General features: G+C 35.7%; 1 long non-coding RNA gene across 5 annotated transcripts in view; it reads right to left on the bottom strand.

The window, feature by feature from the left end:
• Positions 1-25,112, bottom strand: part of LOC132352528 (uncharacterized) — a 307,835-nt gene that overhangs the window by 5,931 nt on the left and 276,792 nt on the right. For 4 of the 5 annotated variants that reach the window (XR_009498761.1, XR_009498763.1, XR_009498759.1 and 1 more), the window contains 2 exons: positions 4,082-4,215; positions 1,407-1,460 (listed from right to left, as the gene is read on the bottom strand). This is a non-coding gene — a long non-coding RNA (uncharacterized LOC132352528). Of the gene's footprint in view, positions 1-1,406; positions 1,461-1,564; positions 1,666-4,081; positions 4,216-25,112 lie in introns of those variants that run through there. The other variant, XR_009498762.1, reaches the window with a different exon arrangement.

Genomic DNA, 25,112 nt, shown 5'->3' with positions numbered 1-25,112 from the left:
GCTCACTTATGTCTTGAATTGCTTCACTTAGAAAGAGAACTTTCCCAATACACTAAGTTTAAAATAGAAATCATTTGCGGGAGGAAATTAATAAATAAATTCGCAGTCCTGGTAGTGGTGAAGATGAAGTTAAAAGATTTTTGGAAAAATTATTTTTAATTTTAAAGAAATGTCAGTTGATTCTTTTACAGTCTGTTATAAATTATAGCAGGACTTTTCCTACAATTTTTGGTAGACTGGATGGGATCCTGAATGAGAGGAGGAAAGTGAAACTAAGCTATATACCCTGTGAGCGTATCCTTCTGTAGAATTAGTCGGATTTTCAGGAGAAAATAAGCAAAAGAACAAACCTAAATGTTTTTGCCATTGTTTGTTTTGCTCTTATAACTTCTCATACTTACACCTCTGCCCTACATAATGCTTTCTCTGTATTGTCTCTGTTATCTCCACCCCTTGGGGACACACACACACACACACACAATATATGTGTACATTATATGTTTATACATATAATACATGCATATATATAATATATGTATATAATTAGGCTAAAAATAAAAATCAGTTTGAAAATCTAAAAACAGATGTCACATCTGTGTTTCCAAGAGGTTGTTAAATAGCAAAGTGAAGCACAATGTATTATTAGCATGTGTTTTTACATTGACCATATCCCTTTACTTGCCTGCTACTAATCCTTTCCTATTTCTTTTTTTAAGACTGAAAACCCTGTGTGTGGTATTTGCATGTGTGCATAAATAGAAATCTTAAAGAAGTTTCACATTAGTATCCAATGCATGAATAATTATTTAAATGATTATTGAAATAATAGCTAATAACTAAAACTTAGCATCGACAATAAAGTATCCTGAGAATTAGAATTAGAACTAATTACTATCAGTTAGAAAATAATGGGAACCAAGACTATTACTTATGTTCCTCTATCTCTTGATCTAAAAAAAAATCAATAGAGAAATCGCCTCAAAGAAAACTACATGATTAGAGGGAGATTAAAGGATAAAATTCTACACTAGCAAACCAATAGCAATACCCACTGCAGCGTTTTGATGTGATGCTAAGGGCTAAGTGGTTTGTTCAAATCCTGTATCCCTAGGTCCCCATCTTCTTTCTGCAAATCTCTTTGTCTAGAACAACATGAATAAGTTCTGGAATTGAAAGTCTGATATTGACAATAGACTCAAAACATCTCACCTCTGCTAAAGTGAATATGAAAGATTTTGGCACTGTTTCTCTAAGACTTTTCATACTATGTGTTAAAACTAGAGTAACCTGGGATTACTGTAAATAGATATAAAATCTATGTGACAAAGGCATTGCCTTCTGGGGGAAAAAAAAGCTGACAATAACCAATATAAAATGAAGGTATTAGAGGCAGAGGTGGCTCTTACCACTTCTGATGAAAAAGAAGTTACGTGTAGAAAATCCTGGAAACAGTAATTAATCTGTAAGAGTACAAGCAGACAACCATTGTTTAATTTAGGAAATGAATGACTTGAGTTTTCAGTCATAGTCTTACCAGCACAAACATAATCAGCATTACCTCGGATATCAAAGAACAGTAACAACGATCTTGATAGCAGATTTCGCAGGATTCAGGAAAATTAATAAAAATTCTTTTAAAATAGTTTTCAGATCGCCTAAGGGTCACTGTTAAAGAAAACAATGTTGTTATAACGGCATGTTGTTTAGATCAGTGGATCCTAAGTGTGATCTTTGCACCAGCAGCATCTGCATTTTTGGGGCATCTGTTAGAAATGCCAGTTCTTGGACCCCACTACTGAATAAAAAGTTCTGTGGAATCTAAAAGAAAACAAAACAAATGAACAAACAAATAGAAGCAGACTCATAGATACAGAGAACAAACAGGTGGTTGCCAGAAGGGAGGGGGATGGAGGAATGAAAAGGAGAAAAAAAGAAGGTAACTAAGTGAGGTAATGAATACACCTTACATATACACAGTTTTTGTCAATTATACCTTAATAAAGCTGAAAACAATTTTTAAATTAAAAAAAAAATTTAATTCTGGGGTAGGACCCAGTAATCTGTGTTGTAACAATCCCTCCGGGTGATTCTGACTTACAGTAACTTAAACCATTGGTTTACATAAAGCCACCAAGAAAACTAAATTATTCTTTTCAAATTGTAAAAGAACAGCAAAAGAGGGAGAGGCATACAACAACACAAACTAACTTTGTGAGCATACTATCACAAGAGTTCAAGTAAGAATAAAGAGATACTGTGTTAAATCATAATACTGCCTAATTTCAGAGCATTTTACAAAATGTATAAAGCACTTTTCCACACAATACCATACGTTATTGTCCTTATAACATCCATGGATTATTTGTCAAGCATATCCTTGTATCAGATGAACTTTCTAGAGATAGTGAACTATAAAAAGTGCTGAATATCAGCAATATAATTTACACAGATTAGTGATAATATAACACTGTATCCAAGAAAAAAAATATTTGGCAAAATATGAAAGAATCCTAAAAAGGTAATGCTGCATTTCAGAGAAGGACATGTCTGGGTATAACTGCTGCTTTTTTTTACTCTTTTCTTTTTTATTTTTCTAGTCTTCATATTGGGTGACCTGCAATTACACTCAGGGATATTGTCCAGAGTACAATTTTTCAGCAACGGGAAAAAATTTTTGTAACCATATTACTAATCCTTGTGACCTGCATCCTTCATAAGGAGAATTCTGAATGAAGCTTTTAATGCTTATGAATACTTTTAGCTCCATGGCCTATTTGTTATCCCTAGGAGGTGGGTATTTAATCTGTCAAACATTTGTAAAACACCAAAAGCAGTATGGCCTTTGACCTGGGTCACTAAAATTGTACCCCATTCTAGTGACTTTGTGATTTCACCCAGCAGGTCCCATACATTTGTACCGTGCCTTATGAAGCATTCAGGCAGAGTATGATCTTTGACTTCTGGCCACCTGTGTCCCATACTTTTTGTGTGAAAGAAATAAATGACAGGCTTGGAGATTAAGTCTAGCTCTCCCTTTTTATTCAGGTGTATTGCCAGCTGAGTTGAATGACCCATGGGTGCTTTAATTTATAATGTTTTTTTTTACTGTTATAACTTGTAGCAATGCATGTGTTACCGACAAATTATCTTCACATTCTGTGTCACAAATACATTCTATTCTTTGAAGTAGGTATATCAAGCCAATAAAAAAAACTAACACAGTGCATGCACACATACATATATATCCTTAATTACCGCATGTGTTTTCCATATTAATGTCATCATCATTGTTTTTAAACCAAGGATCTTTGACATTTTGGAATGCTTTTCATGGGTCTACAAGAAGGTTTTCTATATTACTATTCCAGAACCTATCCTGGGGATAACATTTGGAGATTCTATTGTGAGCAAGTTTCATTTTATCAGTTTTGAAAAGTTCTATGAAAATCTACAACAAAAGGACCTCACTTAATAAAGCATAAAATCTAACTCTTCAGTTGCCTGTCACTTTAACTCACTCATTCTAGGGATGATTATTGATCTCTAGAATGTACCAAGAACTATTCCAGGCACTGTGGAAAATATATAGAAGGGTTTCTTCCCTTTAAGAGTCTGATAAAGGAGCTAAGACAGATGCACAAATAACTGTAGCATAGGGTCAGATTGCCCACGTTCCAAACCAGAGGTGTAAGTGATGGTTTATGAGGACTTGGCTAAGAAAGATGGAAAGAGGCTTCATGGAAGAGGTGACGTTTATCCTAAGGTTTGGATGATATCTAGGACTTCAACAAATATAAGTAGAGAAAAGTAAGAATGAATAGCGTGACATTAAACAAGAGAAAGAAAACAACTGGGCCTTTTAAGCAAATGTCAAGTGATCCATACTGAATTGATAATAAAACAAGTGAAGAAAAGTTGGGAGACTTAAGTAGAAAAACATGGAGCGAACTGGATTGAGGAGACTATTGAATGCCATGCTAAGGAATTGCAACTTTCTAGGAATGTGGAATTGAGAGTCATCAGATTTTTTTTAGATCAAGGGAATAAATTTTAACTAGAAGTTTTCAAAATAAAATTGTACCAATAGAAAAAAAGTCACGATTGGGAATTCCCTGGCGGTCCAGTGGTTCGGACTTGGCGCTTTCACTGCCGTGGGCCCAAGGGTTCAATCCTTTGGTCTGGGAACTATGATTCCACAAGCCGAGTGTGGCAAGTCTAAAAAAAAAAAAAATCACCATTGTCAGAGTCATGTCGAGCTGCTTTCTACTTCCAAATCTTAAACTTGTTAGTAATATGAATAAGTCTGTTTCTTCTTCTTCTTGTGCCTCAGTTTTCTCACATGGAAAAATTAGGGATAATTACTTTTCTATCAGGGTCCCTGTGAGAATTTATTCAGGTAATACATGCAATGCATCCGAACAAATACATTCTTTCTTTATTTTTCTCCAAAATGTTAATGAATGGGGAATTGAAGACTGGAAGTAGAAGGATAAAATATAAATGTGAAATTAGGTAGTAACAGAATATTAATATTTTATTTTAACATAATTTTGTATAAAATATAATGTCTTCAATATAGACTACATGTTTATAAGATATAGATGCAGTAGAATATTTAGCTGGTCTTGTTTACCCTACCTCATTTCAAAATCATGGATGAAAATTGAAAATTATACTTTAGTAGTGTGATGAATTGGGCAATTGGGATTGACATGTATACACTGATGTGTATCAAATTGATGACTAATAAGGACCTGCTGTATAAAAAAATAAATACAATTAAATTAAAAAAAAGAAAATTATACTTTAGTTTCAAGTCATAAACCTTAACCACATATATAATATGCTCCAATATTTGTTTACACAAGTTGAATGAGTCTCTTTATTAAATATTGATACTTAGTGTTGTCTCAACTTAGACAACAGCCTATTCTACTTTGGCAGATTTCAGAACAGCTTTAACCCTTTAAAAAAATATATATTCCCCCCTCACACACATACATATATCTAAGGTTGTATTTTATATGATCTTTACATACACTGCATATGAAATAGCATAAGCAGGTCAATCAATTTGTGAACTTGTTGTTAAATGTTAACACAGTTCCCAACTCCGATATGAGCAGTTTGAAGCATGTATTACATTAAGTTCATTTTTTTCTACTTTTCAATTCAAGGAGTGCATTAAAAAAATCAAAATGGTCACTGTGAATGACTAAATGTCTCCTGTCACAGTACCTGATTCAGCATCCCATTTATAGCATCCCCCACCAAAAATCCTCTTTAGTGAATTGCACTGCCTTTTTGAAGATTAGGTCATTAATAAATAATGTGGCTTCAGATTTTACCGATTTGGCTGTGTTTGCAGAGGCCACCAACTCTGTCAGAGGATGTCATCTGGAGATTGTTATAGGAAGGACGAGTGGTGTTGAGATAAAAACATATGTAAATAAATAAGATTAATGAAATCTAAAACAAGTATGTCCTGAACATTGCCAAATCTGATTCTCAAATTTTGTCTTCTCAAACCTCTCCCCTACCCATAACCCTCTCCACCACGCCCAAATCTTCTCTTGGGAACGTCCAAGATTGCGAACTGAAGCTGTTGAGGGTCTGAGACCAGAAGCCTGAGCAGCAAAGGATAACAGAGCAGGGAGTGGCAAGGGCATGGGACACAGCTGAGGGACTGCGGGGCTGCAGAGACCATCTACACATAGGGGGCGCCTTTCCTATCTGGAGAAGCATGACCTCACCTGTGCCCTCAGAGTAATGGCTCTCACATGTGAGTTCTGTGTACACATTCCTGCATCCTGCAGAGTCTCAGGAATACCTGGTGGGTCTCTGCTTGTCCTGAACAAGACTTATTTCCAAACTTAGAGATTTGAGTTTGGAATCATTCCTATATTTTTAAAACGTTTACTCACTTTATGGCGGTATAACTGACATACAAAAAGTTGTACGTATTTAATGTATACAGCTTGATTGGTTTGGAGATTAACATACGCCTGTGAAACCATCACCACAGTGTATGTCATAAACATATCCATTACCTCCAAAAATTTCCTCCTGCCATCTTTATTTATTATTATCACTTTGGGGGGGGGGGTGATAAGAACACTTAATGTAAGATTTAGCCTCTTAGCAAATTTTCAAGTATACAATGTTGTTTACTATAGTCACCATGCTGTACAGTAGACCTCATCTTGTATAACTGAAACTTTGTACCCTTTGACTACTCCCTCCCCTTAACCCTCCCCCAAGCCCCTGGCAACCACCATTCCAATCTGTGCCTCCTCCGTCACGTTCACTAAACCAAGGATATCTCTATAAATGTGGTGGGGTTTGTACTCACATATGCTGAAGGCTGGGATGGATTTTTGCCTAAGAAAGTAAGACGTTTCATTCATTTCTGAGTGGCCAAGCTCCCCTTGGAAATCTGCAATAGTTCTTTTGCTCGAAGAAAATAGGCCATGCATCAACTTTCACCAGGGAAAGTTTATACAATATAAATTCTGCATCTATTCTAGAAATACACAATCCAAATAACTATGTAAGTATATTGTGATATTGTACTGAAAATAGATGGACAGAGGAAGACAGTGAGGAAGGGGATATATCCAGTCTTGGATTTCTTTCTTTTTACTTCATATCTTCCCTCCCCACTCTTCACACCTCTTCTTTCTTTGTTCTCCTTTTCTAATAATTCCGGGATGGAAATTGCTACAGGTGCAAGATATTTAAAGTATACAACATGATGATCTGATATACATACATATACATTGTGAAAGAATTCCCACAATGAAGTTAATTAACACTTTCATCACCTCACGTATTTATCTTTTGGGTTCAAGTTCTATGTCTTAGCAAATTTCAGTTATGCAATACAGTGTTATCAACTATAGTCACCATGTTATACATTGGATCCTCAGAATTTATTCATCTTATAACTGAAAGTTCATATCTTTTTGCCCATCACTCCCTATTTCCCCCACACCCCAGTCCCTGGCAACCGCTTCTCTACTGTCTGTTTCTATGAGTTTGACTTTTCCTACACTCTGTTTATCTCAGAATCTTCATTGTTATGGAAGATTTTATGAGAAGCCAATAAACCTCAGATAATAAGAAGGCAGGATGACCACTCATGGGCATATGCTGTGACTTCGTATGTTTAATGTTAGCCAATGGAATATTGGGATTCTTCTTTTTTTTTCCCTTGGAATATTGGGATTCTAAAAAGATAACAAACATGTTTTCTATTAAAGGGACAGTCAGAGAAATTGAGATTGGGAAGGCCCATCCAAGCAAGTTGGCATGGCTGCAACTTATTATTGAAAATTAATTTATTAGAATTCTATATAATACATCACTCTTGAGTCCTTAGTTCATGGTATAGTATGGTGAAAAATGTATCTTTCACCTGTGTCGGAGCCTTCAGAGCTGACAGCCATATCCTGGACCTTTATAACTTCATTAAGCTGACAAATGTCACCTAATGAGACCTCCTGGGGAGTGATTCTGGTATACCTTGTCCCCAAGGTATATCTAGACATCAATAATAAGTGTGTTTTGTTTTCATAATTTTATCCAGGCGTATTTTGACTTATATTTATCAGTGGTCAGTGTATGAAAGTATTTTATATTGATACCATTCATTATGTATTTGGCTAAAATATTAAGGCCATAATGATAAAGTAGAATTTATTGATGAAACATTTTATTGCTCACTATAAAAAAAAAGAAGCTGAAAAAAATCTTTGCAAAATACCTTTAAAATTTGTGCTTCTAAATGAAAAGGAACGTTCTAGCGAGAATTTTTACCATCTAACTTATAGTAATAGTATGTACCAAATAAATTTCAGTGTATTTTTTTTTCAATTATGTAAGTACTTAGATGCTTCCATGATAAGAGGCACAGTTCTGGGTGCTATGGAGAGTACTTAAAAAAATGAGACAGTCCAGTGTAGGAGGTGGGCCCTGATAAAAAGTAATAACTGTCCTACCAAAGTTAGGATAAACCACTAGGAAGAAAAAGATTAAATCCAGATGAGCTCAGGAAAAGCTTCTGGATGGAGATGGTGTTTAGACCAACCTTTGAAGGATGGCAGTTCTGTTTTGAGTCACGTTTTTAGATAATCTATATCATACATCTGATAAACATTTTTCTACTCTGTATTAGTTAATATATCTGAACTGTGCTTTCAGCATTCCTGGCTCTACTTAGTTTAGTCAGCCCTACACAGGTTTGTTTTATGAGCTAAGTGTTTTCAGTTTTACATAGCATACTGTACTATTTTTCTTTCCTAATTTAAAAATTTTATTTTCTGATTCTGTACCTGCCCTTGTTCTTAACCTGAAAATTCTTCTTAAACTTTCACAGTTTTTCTCCTTTTGAAACAGATTCTTATGTTTTCATTCCTTATACATAGGCCTGTTTAAGGAGTTCTTCTGTAACCTCTGTTATATCCTCACTCCCAACATTGTTTTGATTGGAGATCAAAGAAGCAGCAAAGCCAACTTTTCTAAACTCTGATTTCCATCCATCTGGGCATTTTAAATTGGCATATTAACTCATCCTAGTAACTATTAAGACTCGAATATTTTATAACTATTGTAACTATTCTGACAAAGTAAAAACATTAAGTCCAACAGATAAAGTGAAAACTCTTCCAAGATATAGAAATAATTTCCTTGTGTCTGTAAGTTTTTCAATGGTATAAAGGTTATCTTAACTTGAAAATATACTAACTTAAAATATATCACAGAAAAAGTTATAATAATATTATAGAGGATAGATATTTTGAGTTGACTGACAGACTCATTGGAATGTTTTCAATATTATTGCAATGGAAATTTTACTTATAGTTATGAAGGTACTACCACAAAATGAATAAATAAATACCAAATTCTCTCTGTGCTCCATAAGGATATTTCTTATGATAAAATAATTACTTTGCTTACTTTCATAGTTGGTAAAAATCTTGCTCAATGCAAGTTTTCTAAACAATTCTTCCACTGTATTATTAATAGTAATAGTTCCTGGTTTTCTTTCTTTGATTCACATGAAGCACTAAAAGAAAGGCCACAAACTCAGAAATCACCCTATAACAGGCAGCATGACTTGGGTTCTACAACCTTTTCCGTGAGACAGGAAGCAATTGAATGACTCCATGGCTTTATTGAAAGTTTTTATAAGTCTAGACAAAAACTTACACAGAAACTGTTTGCAGCCCTGTAACTACAGGATGGATGTGTGCAGAATCACTGTCCGTGGAGAGTCAGTAATTCCAATTAGACTCCTGATCTCTGGGAGTAGACCATTTATTTGTTTGTAACTTAGTTACAATTCCAAATATTTTTAGGTCTTGATTTAAGCTTCACTAAACTGAAGATTTCATAAACTAGTAAAAAAGCCTTGGTGTATTATGACTTCATTTTATACTTTAATCCACTTGTAACACTGTATTATAAATTGACATTTTGATATTTTCATGTTTTGATTTTTTTTAATCTACATGCAAACAGATTTTATTAACATTTAAATAAGATGACTATTACATAGAAATGCATGGTATTTGAAATGCTTTTCATAAGATCAGATTATTTATTTTAAAAAAAACCAATCTCTATAAAGATAAGGACAAAGTATTAAGCAATAACCAAGCTGGCTTTGTAAATCATCAGTAGAGTTTTGTAATTAATTGCCCATTCATACATTTGAAATTGCCTCTTAAATAAAAGGAGTAACAAATCAAACCTATTTGACTTTTGGTAAAGTTTGGTTTAATCCTGTGTGCTGTATCTGTCATTAAATCAGTATTTTAGCCCTAATAACGTTGAAATGGGTTATCAGAAGAATAGAAAGTTATCTTAACTAGGATAAGCGACAGAAAACAATCATGGCTATTTTAGGTAGAAAGTGATAATTCAATATAAGGACACGAAAATTCTCTTGGAATAAGTCAATGCCTCCAAAGTTTCTAGAAACAGAAAATGATAGTTTTCAAACTCTTCATTACCCCTGCATGCCTGCTATATGACATCTGCTTAACTGTTTTCACTCCAAGCAAATTAACTTCCTTTGCTTCTGTCATCTGGAGGGTTAGTGGATCATAATCTTCCATGTAATAGGTCCAGACTTGGTCTTAATTCTAAGACCAAGGGAGAGACTATTGTTAGCTGTTTGGTACTTTCTCCTGGCCCAATTATTTTTAAAGAGAGGCCAAGGTCTGTTCTGCCCAAACATAATGGGGCAGTGTGATGTGGGATACAGTGCCTGTCCGTATCAGAGATAGTTTTGGGGAAAAGTCAAATCGTGGTGAACTGGGAAGACACCCAATACAAAACTAAATCATAATTATGATCATTATCAGATTTTATCAGCACATTAATGAAAACACTTTCATAACTATTTTGAAAGGACCTCTCATACAAAGAGCTTTCCTGTCGATAGAGAAACATAAGATTAGGTAGATACGATTCTTACTTTCAAAGTGCTTATAATTGGATGTTTGCAGTACTTGATAATTTCTCTAATTACCTCACTGTCTACTATGAGATCATCATATATTCATGGTACAAAATGAATATTTACTAACTTAAAAAGTAATGAATATTTACTTTTAAGTGTACACCCATAGTTATATGTATATGTTACTAATAATGATTTCAGTAGACCAAGCAAACAGCAATAAGGGGTAAAATATTTAAGATGTCAGGGAATCATTAACTTAGTAAGTAGTGTGATTGCTGTTTTACAGATCCAGGATGTCTGTAAGATACAGAAGAGTTGATTCCATAACTATTCTAAAAGGTCAAGAAAGCCAGCTTTTGGTAGTCCATCAACAATTTTGTTCTAATTGTTTTTTAAAATTGTTAGGAAATAAGATCTATACAAAAGTGTGAAGGTGTAGGGAAAGTCACCTCTGGGCGAGGCAGTAGCTCCCTTTCGGTCCCTTACTCTCACCTTGTAAAGCTGACGCAGATCATACCACACCTCAGCCCCAAATCGTCCATGTCTTCACATCTCAGAGTGAAAGACAAAATCCGCCCAATGGTCCCAAGACCCCACAAAATCTGCTCCTTCCTCTTGGCTCTCTGAACTGATCTAGAACTTTCTCCTGCCCATACTGCTCCTGACACACTGCTTTTCTCGCTGTCCTTCATTCTTGGAGCTTTTGCATTTGCTGTTCCATCTACCAGAAGTGCTCTTTTCTCAGATTTTTGCATGGCCCTGGCCCTCATTTTCTTCAGGTCTAAAATAACAACACAGCCACAGCCCAGACTTTTCTATCCTACCTGCTTTATTTTTCTCTGTATCTGGCATGCAACGTATTCACTCAAACTAAAGCATGAGGGACTTAGTTTAATCTAATTACAATTTTTTTTTGTCATGGAGAGAATTTTAGGTCATTTTATAAAAACATAGAACTTAGTGAAGTTGTGAAATCATGTTGTGAGATCTTTTTTTTTTTTTAACATCTTTATTGGAGTACAATTGCTTCACAATGGTGTGCTAGCTTCTGCCCTACAACAAAGTGAATCAGCTATACATATACATATGTTCCCATATCTCCTCCCTGTTGCGTCTCCCTCCCTCCCACCCTCCCTATCCCACCCCTCTAGGTGGTCACAAAGCACCGAGCTGATGAGATCTTTTAAAAGTGTTAGGTTCTTACCAGTTTGGAAGAGTTTATGAGCGATCTACCCTAAAGTTAGTAAATGAGTTGTGATTACTTCACATGGTCATGATACAGATGATTGGCAAGTTTGGGGATGACCAAGTGTCATTCAACAGGCAACGGAGTGTATGAGATTTGGAATCAGAAGAACAGTGTTCAAATATTAGTGTTGCCACTTCCTTGCTTGTAATGTTGGACAAGGTCATAAAATAGTACAGAAGATATTAGTAATGGAAGCTTAAAATATATGAATAAATAAGTGAAAGGACTTTTGTAAACCACTTAAACTTATTTATTAAAGGGATGTAGAACTTATAGTATCTGGCTTACTTTGTTGTAGTGAGGATGAGATAAAATATAAAAATGCTCTATAAAGTGAAAAACAATATATATTATTATTATTACTCTTGGTAATCAGGAAAGTAATAAGGTAGACACATAACTGAAAAAAGTTTATACAACCTTGTGTGGGTAGAGATGCTGGTCAACACATTGACATGCACAAGTCTAATAACAATATAATTATGAAAGTATAATAATGAAAAACTAGTAATAGTAATATTTCTCTCAGATGACTATGTGCCAGCCACTGAACTAAGAATTCTACAGCATTATCTCTTTGAGTAATTACTGCAATCCTATGAGGCAAGTGACTATTATTATTCCAACTTTGCAAATGCAGAAAATGAAAGAATAAGCAGCCAGAGCACATAGCTAGTGAATGCTTCAAGAGTGGCTGGAGTTGGTCAGTTTATTAATCATTTGCTATTGTACACACTCATATTGATATGTTAATCTAAACCCATAACGATATGTACCCTTCATACAGCCAATTTCCATTTCATTTTTGAAAGTGGAAATATAAAAGGTAAACAAATTAACATTTGTTAGGATTCAAAAACAAATACACAAATTCCTACACACATAAAAAAAAAGCTGTTGCAATGAGTCAGAAAAGCATGAGGTCAGAAGTGTTTATATAAATTTTTTTTTCTTTATTTTTATTTTTTTAACATCTTTATTGGAGTATAATTGCTTTACAGTGGTGTGTTAGTTCCTGCTTTATAACAAAGTGAATCAGCTATACATATACATATATCCCCATATCTCCTCCCTCTTGCGTCTCCCTCCCACCCTCCCTATCTCACCCCTCTAGGTGGTCACAAAGCACCGAGCTGATCTCCCTGTGATAAATTTGAAATAAATATACAATAGGTTACATCCTCAGTGGCATTGGTAAATTTTATTGCAGGATGTGCGTCTTAAGGAATTTGCAAATAAAAGTCCTCAAGAGTTCCGGCCCAGCTGTCCCTTGCAGACCATAATGGCTCTTTGGCCCTGTGTTCCTCCAGAGGTCACTGCACCATCTGCCGGGCAAGGCCCCCAGGTGCTGAGGGCAGACCCTCCCTCCCCCAGTGGTGACCTTTGTGCACACAGTGCCTTCCTGGGTCTTAAGAGAGGATGATCCATCAATATAAGTGAGCTTTCTGCTCCCATAGAATTCATAGAACACGCAAGGAGGTGATTATAATTATCCAGACTCTAGAAATTCCAATATGTCTCTTCTCATGCTTGATTATATGAAAACTAGTAATACAAATTGCTGAAAAACTACTGTGAATGAGATTGAAACCCAAGGTCTAGAATGTAACAGAATTGCCACTATCTTCGATTTTTTTTTATCATCTGAAAGATCAGCTCCACCGTGAATAACTTTTAGGGGTTGGCTACTAAGTAGTTTTATTTCCCAGTATGATTTTTAACTTCAACGCTGATGGCAAGAAAGAATTAAATGATTTAAGGGGGTGAAAAAAAGTATTTACAGGGGAAATAGCCATGTGATTGTGAAGGAGCTCTTACATATTAAACGGGACAGTTTTGTCTCTCGTCTCATAGCTACAGAAAAAACAGGAAGTATTTGGAAGGGAAAAATGAGGGCTGGGAAGAGGTGAGGGTGGGACGTCTGGTTTGTCTGTGTGAGACCTCTTACTGGCACTATGCCCAGAAATTTTTTCTTACCCCTTTGAAAGACAGAGGCTGTATAAAAAGCTCTAAAGAGATTGATTTTCCTGAGAAAAGATTTGAGACAGGACAGTCAGGGCAAGTCAGGCTGGTACCGGCCGTGAGACCAGACCAGACCAGATGCGGGATCCTGGTCAGTGCTGTGAAAAAGGCCAGGAGGAACAGCGAGGTGAGATGCCCAGAGAAGGCACTGACCCTGAGGTCCTTGGAGGACATGGGGGTGGGGGCAGATAGAAAAGGCAGCTTTGGGAAGTGGGAGCAGGGGAAACAGTAGAAAGGGAAAACACCTGTTATTTTAAGCCAGTGATTAATGATCACAAGGAATTGGAGACTTGGAGATGAAAAATAAATGTGAGGATTTACCTAAAGGAAACAATGAAATATACACAGGTATTTATGTACAGGAGAATTTATTGCAGTATTATTTATAATATTGAAATTTTTAAAGTAATCTGTATGTCTATATACATATATATGATACAGAGAATATATATTGTATACATATATATGATGTATATGTGTGTATGCAAATATAGAACAATACGTAGCCATTAAAATTTATTTTCTAATAATATTTTAAGTCTAAATAAATATATTAAGTTTAAAAATTCATAAAGCAGCATTTACCCTTATATATGTATGATATATATAAATATATCATACATATACATACATGTATACACATAAGTGAAGAGAGAAGTGAGAGATAATGAAAGAATACATCAAAATGTCAATAATGATTTTCTTTAGATAATGGAATTGCATATGATTTTAATTTACCTTCTCTATGCTTTTTGGTGTTTTTCAGATTTTTTTTACAGTACTGGAGTCTGCCTTTATATTTTGTATTTTCTTAATTTGTATCACTTATGAACAATTTTTTAAAGTTTTCAATAAATACTGGATATTATTTTTTTAATTAATTTTTATTAATTTTAATTCAGTTTCTTTTTTATTAAATTAAAATTAAAATGCATATCACTTTCAAGTAGCACACTTAGAATAACCCCATTTTTCTTTTTTCTTTTTTAATTGGAGTATAGTTGCTTTACAATGTTGTGTTAGTTCCTGCTGTACAGCAAAGTGAATCAGTTATACATATACATATATCCACTCTTTTTTAGATTCTATTCCCATATAGGTCATTACAGAGTATTGAGTAGAGTTCCCTGTGCTATTCAGTAGGTTCTTATTAGTTAAATAAAGCATAAAGTTCCCCTGTTCCAGTTCCTCTCAAGCCCCTGTAATCTTTTGAGTCACATCTCTTGGTGGCCCCATATTTATCCATGTTTGTTTTCAATTCTTGTATTAATTATTATCAGGATTCTAAATAATATGTTTATATTTTATACTAGTTATTCTACATATGCCTCTGATTCTTTCTCTACTCTTTATTGAGCAATCCCACTCCTGGATATGAATCCGGAAAAAAATGAAAATACTGTTTCGAAAAGATACATGCATCCCAGTGTTCGTAGCAGCACTACTTACGTTAGCCAAGATATGGAAGGAACCCAAGTGTCCTCATCAACAGGCAAATGCTATCTATCTATCTATCTATCTATCTATCTATATATATATATATACATACATACACACACAATGGAATATTACTCAACCATAAAAAAGAATGAAATTCTGCCATTTGTAGCAAGATGGGTGGACCTAGAGAATATTATGCTCAGTGAAATAAGTCAGACAGAAAAAGACAAATACCGTATGATATCACTTGTATGTGGAATCTAAAAAATAAAACAAACGAATATATAGAGCAAGACAGAAACAGACTGTGGTTACCAGTTGGGGAGGGAAGGGGGAGGGGCAAGATAGGGGTATGGGATTAAGAGATACAAACTACTATACATAAAATAGAAGAGCAACAAAGATACATTTTACAGCAAAGGGAATTATAGCCATTATTTTGTAATAACTTTTAATAGTCTATAAAGCTTTTTATAATCTATAAAAATACTGAATCACTATGCTATACACCTGAAATGAAAATAATGTCATATATCAACTGTACTTCAATTTAAAAAAAGTCAATTTGTGTCATCAGGGTTGTGTTCTTTCTGGAAACCCTAGGGAAAATACATTTCCTGGCTTTCTAGCTTCCAGAGACCACTCATGTTTCTGGTACATGGCCACATTCTTCTTGATAACCAGCCAGAAGCATCTCAGATCTCTCTTTCGGACTCTGACCTTGACTTTCATGCTTCCCTCTTTCACTTATAAGGACTCTTGTGATTACAGTGGGTCTGTCTGGATAATCCTGAATAATCTCTACATCTCAAGATTATTAACTTAGTCACATCTCTAAAGTCCATTTGGCATGTAAGGTAACAAATTCACAAGTTCTGACCATGAGGTCATGAACATCTCAGGGGTCATTGTTCTGCCTGCCACCATGGCTAAGGATAAAACCCCAAATTTAATTATGTGATTTGCAAAATTACAAGCTACTTAAATGCCTGACTCTCCAAGTCTTCCATAACAAGGATAGGCACTGGTCAGAAATGAATGTGGTCCTTAGACTTGGAATGGGAATATTTGGGCAGACATAGACAAGCCTGAGAAACATTTCTCCCAACCCCTCCAAGCCACCCTTGCTAGAAGCAGCCGCCTCTTCACATGTCTAAGTAAACTGCCTCCCTTTCATTAAAACCTTTCTTCAGTTGTTTGTTCCCCGGGGAAGACCTCTTATCCTTCCTTACTTTTTCTACCACTTCTCAGTGTTTTCAGGTTCATAAAAAAATCAGATCTCAGAATGTCCCAGAGGGAGAAAGGATTTGGCACATATACCACTTAGGAAAAAGAGAGTGAATATGCTAAAGAGCTCACAAAACTTTGCTAATATATTTCAATAAAAATCTGGGGAATACAGGCATAAATGATTTCTGACGATGGTGGTCAAATATGATGGGACGTAAGGTTAGACATGTTTGAATTAAGCCATTGGTGCTCTCATTGTGACTCTAGTTTTTTGGTCTTTTTTTTCTTTTTGGCCGCACAGCATGTGGAATCTTATTAGTTCTCCAACAAACAAGGGATCCAACCCGGGCCCTTGACAGTGAGAGCACGGAGTCCTAACCACTGGACCACCAGGGAATTCCTGTGATTCTAGTTTTAATGTATAAATTTTGAGTAGCAATCAGTGACAGTTCGGTTGGTTCACTGAAGCCCTGTCTCAATAACGACCTCTATTCAGTGTGCCTGAGATGCTGGAACTTCCCTGGCATGCTTTAGAGGAGGAAATTCAGACGCTCAGGGAGATGGGAATCTTGAGGTGGATCAATCATGTGCAACATATTCAGCAACCATCAACCATATCCACGGAGGGGATTCAGAAACTTCCCTCCTGAAGACACTAGGAAACACATGGGTACAGGGAGCTCAGTGGCGGCTGTCCTGTGCAGGCTGGGGATGGCAGTTGGGAGATGCTGCCACAGTACTGAATTCACTGATTGCAGTAGAAACCAGAGAACACCACAGAGGCAAAGAACAGGTAGTAACATCTAACCTTCAGAGAGAAGATGGGAACAATGGGAACAATTACTATAATAGAAAGAAGAAACAGTTTCTGATCTAGAAGGATCCATGGTTGTGACTAGTGTTAATCACTGTGTCCCTAAGAATAAAATATATGAGAAAACATATAAAGTGTATCCTGAGGAATATGATCAAACAAAACAAAACAAAACTCTAGGTCTGGTGAGTGGAAAAGTGACTTGAGTCACTGTAGTGGAAATTCATAACTTCAGACCCAGTTTCTGAACGTAAGCCTGTGCACCTGAAATGAGAGAAAATCTGGGTCCTCTGGCATAAGAACCTGAGATAGGACCACAAACTGTATAATTTTCTTATATTCCTCAGGTAGTTCCTTAGGAGTTCCTTGCATGGCCACGTGCTTTGGTAATGTTTTCTCACTTTAGGATTTCTTTTTGATATTTATGCAGTACCACAGAAGTAATTTTTTTAGAAAGAATACTAGGAAGCATGTCTTACCTTACATATCTGAATATGTCTAATATATGCTTTTACACTTGAAAGCTAGTTTATTAGCTGATTATAAAACTTTGGATCAAAATATTTTCCCTAGAATGTTTCTTCTTCCCTAAGAACTTTTGAAGACACAGGAATTATAGTGTTCTTTAGTTGGATGCAAATCTGATTCTTATTAAATTATGGGTAACATGGCCTTTCTCTCTTCCAGCATTGAGATTTTTAGAGGGCTTAATTGACACACCAAGGCTACCAGCTAAGGAGTTCACCAAGAAGAGAAATTGGCATAAATTTGTATATTATAAGAAATGAAATATTGTATGACTTGTGGTAAAATTAAGTGGCTTATGAGATTTCAAATTGTTTGTTAATAAAATCTTTCTTTATCTGATACTTAAGAGATTATGTTATTCCTGTAAGAGTAATCTGTAATCAACTAAGAGTTTGCTAACAGTACATAAATGTACGCTGGCTTCAGCTCCTCTCCCCCTCCCAAAAGTCTAATATAGTAGGTCTGGAGCCTGTGTGTTTGCATTTGTAGCATGTTTCCCAGGGAATTATGATCTTCAAAGTTTAAAGATCATTTTTGTATATTTGTCCCAGTAAAACGTGCCATGTAAGAGGCACTCAGTGCATATTTTTGAAAGGGAGGATAAATGAATGAGAATGAAGGAATAAAAGCAAATTTAAAGGGAAACCAAAGTCTGAGACCAGTTGTCTCTGTGAGTAATGCTTTATTTCTAAGTCTGCATATCTGGTGAGCCAATAGAATATGATAAATAGTGCAGTGTAGTATTGTAGCAGCAAAGATATTTCAACCTCTCTGAATCTCCATCAACAAAATGGTAGCATTTCTCACAAGGTTCAAATTAGGAACTGCTTTAGCTAATTTCTGTCAATCTCTCGGCACATAATAGGTACTAAATAAATGGTGGCTCTTATTCCAGAAAATACTTCTATCTTATATCTTTGACATAAATTCAATGTCCTTACTTGACACTGTTGAGCAGAATATGTACTTTTCATTCGAACATGAAGACCAAAGTCATAAAATGAATTCAGATATATGCTAACCTGAGCATATTGTTTTCAATGACATTAATTTTTCTCACTATAGCATTGCCCCTTTGGTGCAGGCTGAGCTATAGAAAGCAAGAAATAGGCTTGTGAGAAAAAAGAGACATATCCTAATGAGATTTAGGTCCCTTTTTTCCCCGCATTTTCTATGGTGAGCATTGATTAATTACGATGAGAAAAAGTGTTTCTGAAAAACATAGGAGACTCAGCTCAAATGCAACTGCCACTCAGACTTCACTAGATTTTCCAATTTATACTCAAATGATCCCACATTTTGGGATCAAGACTTGGAGGGATCTTTGATAACAAAGTTCTCTTCAATCTTGTATTTACCTCAACTCCACAGGGTCCACCCCAGGGCCCAGGATGAAGAGTCCAGTCCAGTAAGTGTGCATGCAGATCAGAAATAGTACACTCACCTAGCTTTAAAACACCCAAGATGCTGTGCCCTGAATTTTAAACAATGCATGTGACTTGGTGCATTTTGGTTTCAAGTTCAAAGGCATCAGTTCAGTTCTGTGGGTTAGCAGTGAGCACATCTTTCAAGAGCTGCTTGATCCCCTCAGACATGGAAGTCCTTCATTCCTGGAGATATGCAACTCTGTCTTTGGTTTTTCTAGCAGTATCTCATACACAGGGATGATCTCAGTCCCCTGTTTAACAGAGGCCCCCAGGAGCTCCCCGGGGGGAATTTTGAGTCGAGTTTCAGAATCTGGGTAAGCAATGGGTGGGCACAAGTGTTGGAAGCAGCTGGATTCTAGTAAATTGACAATAACGATCAGGAAGTAATATCAGAGCAGATGCTTTAGGTAGTAACAATTGGAGAAAGTCAGCCTGAAAGATTTGCCCATCTCCTTAAGTGTATGATCTAGTCATTAGTCATAGTAAGCTATTGGGCAAATAGTCATAGGCTCAGACATGTGGCATCTTGGGGACAAAGAGTTTTCCAGAGTCACATTAAAAAACTGAAGGATGCTATGTAATCTTTTTTTTTTTTAATAAATATAATCCTTCCTTTATTTGGGGGCGGGAATTTTTTAATTTTATTTTATTTATTTATTTTTTATATAGCAGGTTCTTATTAGTTATCTGTTTTATACATATTAGTGTATACATGTCAATCCCAATCTCCCAATTCATCCCACCACCACCACCCTCCCACGACTTCCCCCCTTGGTGTCCATAAGTTTGTTCTCTACATCTGTGCCTCTATTTCTGCCTTGCAAACCAGTCCATCTGTACCATTTTTCTAGATTACGTATATATTCATTAATACACGATATTTGATTTTCTCTTTCTGACTTACTTCACTCTGTATGGCAGTCTCTAGATCCATCCACGTGTCTACAAATGACCCAATTTTGTTCCTTTTTATGGCTGAGTAATATTCCATGGTATATATATATACCACATCTTCTTTATCCATTCATCTGTTGATGGGCATTTAGGTTGCTTCCATGACCTGCCTATTGTAAATAGTGCTGCAATGAACATTGGGGTTCATGTGCCTCTTTGAATTATGCTTTTCTCTAGGTATATGCCCAGTAGTGGGATTGCTGGATCATATGGTAATTCTATTTTTAGTTTTTCAAGGAACTTCCATACTGTTCTCCATAGTGGCTGTATCAATTTACATTCCCACCAACAGTGCAAGAGGGGTCCCTTTTCTGCATAACGTCTCCAGCATTTGTTGTATGTAGATTTTCTGATGATACCCATTCTAACCGGTGTGAGGTGATACCTCATTGTAGTTTTGATTTGCATTTCTCTAATAATTAGTGATGTTGAGCAGCTTTTCATGTGCTTCTTGGCTATCTGTATGTCTTCTTTGGAGAGATGTCTATTTAGGTCTTCGGCCCACTTTTTGAGTGGGTTTTTTTTTTATTATTGAGCTGCATGAGCTGTTAATATATTTTGGAGATTAATCCTTTGTCCGTTGATTCATTTGCAAATATTTTCTCCCATTCTGAGGGTTGGCTTTTCATCTTGTTTGTAGTTTCCTTTGCTGTGCAAAAGCTTTTAAGTTTCATTAGGTCCCATTTGTTTCTTTTTGTTTCTATTTCCATTATTCTAGGAGGTGGGTCAAAAATGATCTTGGTGTGATTTATGTCAAAGAGTGTTTGTCCTATGTTATCCTCTAACAGTTTTATAGTGTCCAGTCTTACATTAAGGTCTTTAATCCATTTTGAGTTTATTTTTGTGTATGGTGTTAGGGAGTGTTCTAATTTCATTCTTTTACATGTAGCTGTCCAGTTTTCCCAGCTGAACTTATTGAAGAGGCTGTCTTTTCTCCATTGTATATCCTTGCCTCCTTTGTCATAGATTAGTTGACCATAGGTGCATGGTTTTATCTCTGGGCTTTCTATCCTGTTCTATTGATCTATATTTCTGTTTTTGTGCCTGTACGATATTGTCTTGATTACTGTAGCTTTGTAGTGTAGTCTGAAGTCAGGCAGCCTGATTCCTCCAGCTCTGGTTTTTTACCTCAAGACTGCGTTGGCTATTCATGGTCTTTTGTGTCTCCATACAAATTTTAAGATTTTCTGTTCTAGTTCTGTACAAATGCCACTGGTAGTTTGATAGGGATTGCACTGAATCTGTAGATTGCTTTGGGTAGTATAGTCATTTTCACAATATTGATTCTTCCAGTCCAGGAACATGGTATATCTCTCCATCTGTTTCTGTCATCTTTGATTTCTTTCATCTGTGTCTTATAGTTTTCTGAGTACAGGTCTTTTACCTCCTTAGGTAGGGTTGTTTTTTTTTTTTTTTTTTTGATACAGCAGGTTCTTATTCGTTATCCGTTTTATACACATTAGTGTATATATGTTAATCCCAATCTCCCAATTCTTAGGTTGGTTTATTCCTAGGTATTTTATTCTTTTTGTTGCAATGGTGAATGAGATTGTTTCCTTAATTTATCTTTCTGATCTTTCATTGTTAGTGTATAGAAATGCAAGAGATTTCTATGCATTAATTTTGTATCCTGCAACTTTACCAAATTCATTGATTAGCTCTAGTAGTTTTCTGGTGGCATCTTTAGGATTCTCTATATATAGTATCATGTCATCCGCAAACAGTGACAGTTATACTTCTTCTTTTCCACTTTGTATTCCTCTTATTTCTTTTTCTTCTCTGATTGCTGTGGCTAGGACTTCCAAACCTATGTTGAATAATAGTGGTGAGAGTGGACATCCTTGTCTTGTTCCTGATCTTAGAGGAAATGCTTTCAGTTTTTCACCATTGAGAATGATGTTTGCTGTGGGTTTGTCATATATGGCCTTTATTATGTTGAGGTAGGTTCCCTCTATGCCCACTTTCTGGAGAGTTTTTATCATAAATGGGTTGAATTTTGTCAAAAGCTTTTCCTGCATCTATTGAGATGATCATATGGTTTTTATTCTTCAGTTTGTTAATATGGTGTATCATATTGATTGATTTGCGTATGGTGAAGAATCCTTGTATCCCTGGGATAAATGCCACTTGATCGTGGTATATGATCCTTTTAATGTGTTGTTGTATTCTGTTTGCTAGTATTTTGTTGAGGATTTTTGCCTCTATATTCATCAGTGATACTGGTCGGTAATTTTCTTTTTTTGTAGTATCTCTGTCTGGTTTTGGTATCAGGGTGATGGTGGCCTCATAGAACGATTTTGGAAGTGTTCCTTCCTCTGCAGTTTTTTGGAAGAGTTTGAGAAGGATGGGTGTTAGCTCTTCTCTAAATGTTTGATAGAATTCACCTGTGAAGCCATCTGGTCCTGGACTTTTGTTTGTTGGAAGTTTTTTAATCACAGTTTCAATTTCATTACTTGTGATTGGTCTGTTCATATTTTCTATTTCTTCCTGGTTCAGTCTTGGAAGGTTACACCTTCCTAAGAATTTGTACGTTATTCCAGGTTGTACATTTTATTGGCATAGAGTTGCTTGTAGTAGTCTCTTATGATGCTTTGTATTTCTGCAGTGTCTGTTGTAACTTCTCCTTTTTCATTTCTAATTTTATTGATTTGAGTCCTCTTCCTCTTTTTCTTGATGAGTCTGGCTAAAGGTTTATCAATTTTGTTTATCTTCTCAAAGAACCAGCTTTGAAAAGTTTTATTGATCTTTGCTATTGTTTTCTTTGTTTCTATTTCATTTATTTCTGCTCTGATCTCTATGATTTCTTTCCTTCTACTAACTTTGGGTTTCGTTTGTTCTTCTTTCTCGAGTTCCTTTAGGTGTAAGGTTAGATTGTTTATTTGAGATTTTTCTTGTTTCTTGAGGTAGGATTGCATTGCTATAAACTTCCCTCTTAGAACTGCTTTTGCTGCATCTATAGGTTTTGGATCATCCTGTTTTCATTGTCATTTGTCTCTAGGTATTTTTTGATTTCTTCTTTGATTTCTTCAGTGATCTCTTCGTTATTTAGTAACGTATTGTTTAGCCTTCATATGTTTGTGTTTTTTACTTTTTTTTTCCCTGTAATTTATTTCTAATTCATAGCGTTGTGGTCAGAAAAGATGCTTGATATGATTTCAATTTTCTTAAATTTACCGAGGCTTGATTTGTGACCCAAGATGTGATGTATCCTGGAGAATGTTCCGTGTGCACTTGAGAAGAAAGTGTAATCTGCTGTTTTTGGATGGAATGTCGTATAAATATCAATTAAATCTATCTGGTCTATTGTGTCATTTAAAACTTGTGTTTCCTTATTAATTTTCTGTCTGGATGATCTATCCATTGGTGTAAGTGAGGTGTTAAAGTCCCCCACTATTATTGTATTACTGTCGATTTCCTCTTTTATAGCTGTTAGCAGTTGGCTTATGTATTGAGGTGCTCCTATGTTGGATGTATATACATTTATAATTGTTATATCTTCTTCTTGGATTGATCCCTTGATCATTATGTAGTGTCCTTCCTTGTCTCTTGTTAACATACTTTATTTTAAAGTCTATTTTATCTGATATGAGTATTGCTACTCCAGCTTTCTTTTGATTTCCATTTGCATGGAATGTCTTATTCTATCCCCTCACTTTCAGTCTGTATGTGTCCCTAGGTCTGAAGTGGGTCTCTTGTAGACAGCATATAGATGGGTATTGTTTTTGTATCCATTCAGCAAGCCTGTATCTTTTGGTTGGAGCATTTAATCCATTCACATTTAAGGTAATTATCAATATGTATGCTCCTATTACCATTTTCTTAATTGTCATGGGTTTGGTTTTGTAGGTCCTTTTCTTCTCTTGTGTTTCCCACTTAGAGAAGTTCCTTTAGCATTTGTTGTAGAGTTGGTTTGTTGGTGCTGAATTCTCTTAGCTTTTGCTTGTCTGTAAAACTTTTGATTTCTCAGTCGAATCTGAATGAGATCCTTGCCGAGTAGAGTAATCTTCGTTGTAGGTTCTTCCCTTTCATCAATTTAAATATATCGTGCCACTCCCTTCTGGCTTGTAGAGTTTCTGCTAAGGAATCAGCTGTTAACCTTATGGTAGTTCCCTTGTATGTTATTTGTCGTTTTTCCCTTGTTGCTTTCAATAATTTTTCTTTGTCTTTAATTTTTGTCAACTTGATTACTATGTGTCTCACCATGTTTCTCCTTAGGTTTATCCTGCCTGAGACTCTCTGTGCGTCCTGGACTTGGGTGGCTATTTCCTTTCCCATGTTAAGAAAGTTTTTGACTATAATCTCTTCAAATATTTTCTCGTGTCCTTTCTTTCTCTCTTCTCCTTCTGGGACCCCTATAATGCAAATGTTGTTGTGTTTAATGTTGTCTCAGACGTCTCTTAGGCTGTCTTCATTTTTTTTCATTCTTTTTTCTTTATTCTGTTCCACGGCAGTGAATTCCACATTCTATCTTCCAGGTCACTTATCCATTCTTCTGCCTCAGTTATTCTGCTATTTATTCCTTCTAGTGTAGTTTTCATTTCAGTTATTCCATTGTTCAAATCTGTTTGTTTGTTCTTTAATTCTTCTAGGCCTTTGTTAAACATTTCTTGTATCTTCTCGATCTTTGCCTTCATTCTTTTTCCAAGGTCCCAGATCATCTTCACTATCATTATTCTGAATTCTTTTTCTGGAAGGTTGCCTATCTCTACGTCATTTAGTTGTTTTTCTGGGGTCTTATCTTGTCCCTTCATCTGGTACATAGTCCTCTGCCTTTTCATTTTGTCTATCTTTCTGTGAATGTGGTTTTCGTTCCACAGGCTGCAGAATTGTAGTTCTTCTTGCTTCTGCTGTCTGCCCTCTGCCCTCTGGTGGATGAGGCTATCTAAGAGGCTTGTGCAAGCTTCCCAATGGGAGGGACTGGTGGTGGGTAGAGCTGGGTATTGCTCTGTGGGCAGAGCTCAGTAAAACTTTAATCTG

This window comes from Balaenoptera ricei, chromosome 18 (genome assembly GCF_028023285.1).
Source record: "Balaenoptera ricei isolate mBalRic1 chromosome 18, mBalRic1.hap2, whole genome shotgun sequence".
Classification (NCBI taxonomy): domain Eukaryota; kingdom Metazoa; phylum Chordata; class Mammalia; order Artiodactyla; family Balaenopteridae; genus Balaenoptera; species Balaenoptera ricei.
This window is presented reverse-complemented; position numbering and strand designations above follow the sequence as displayed.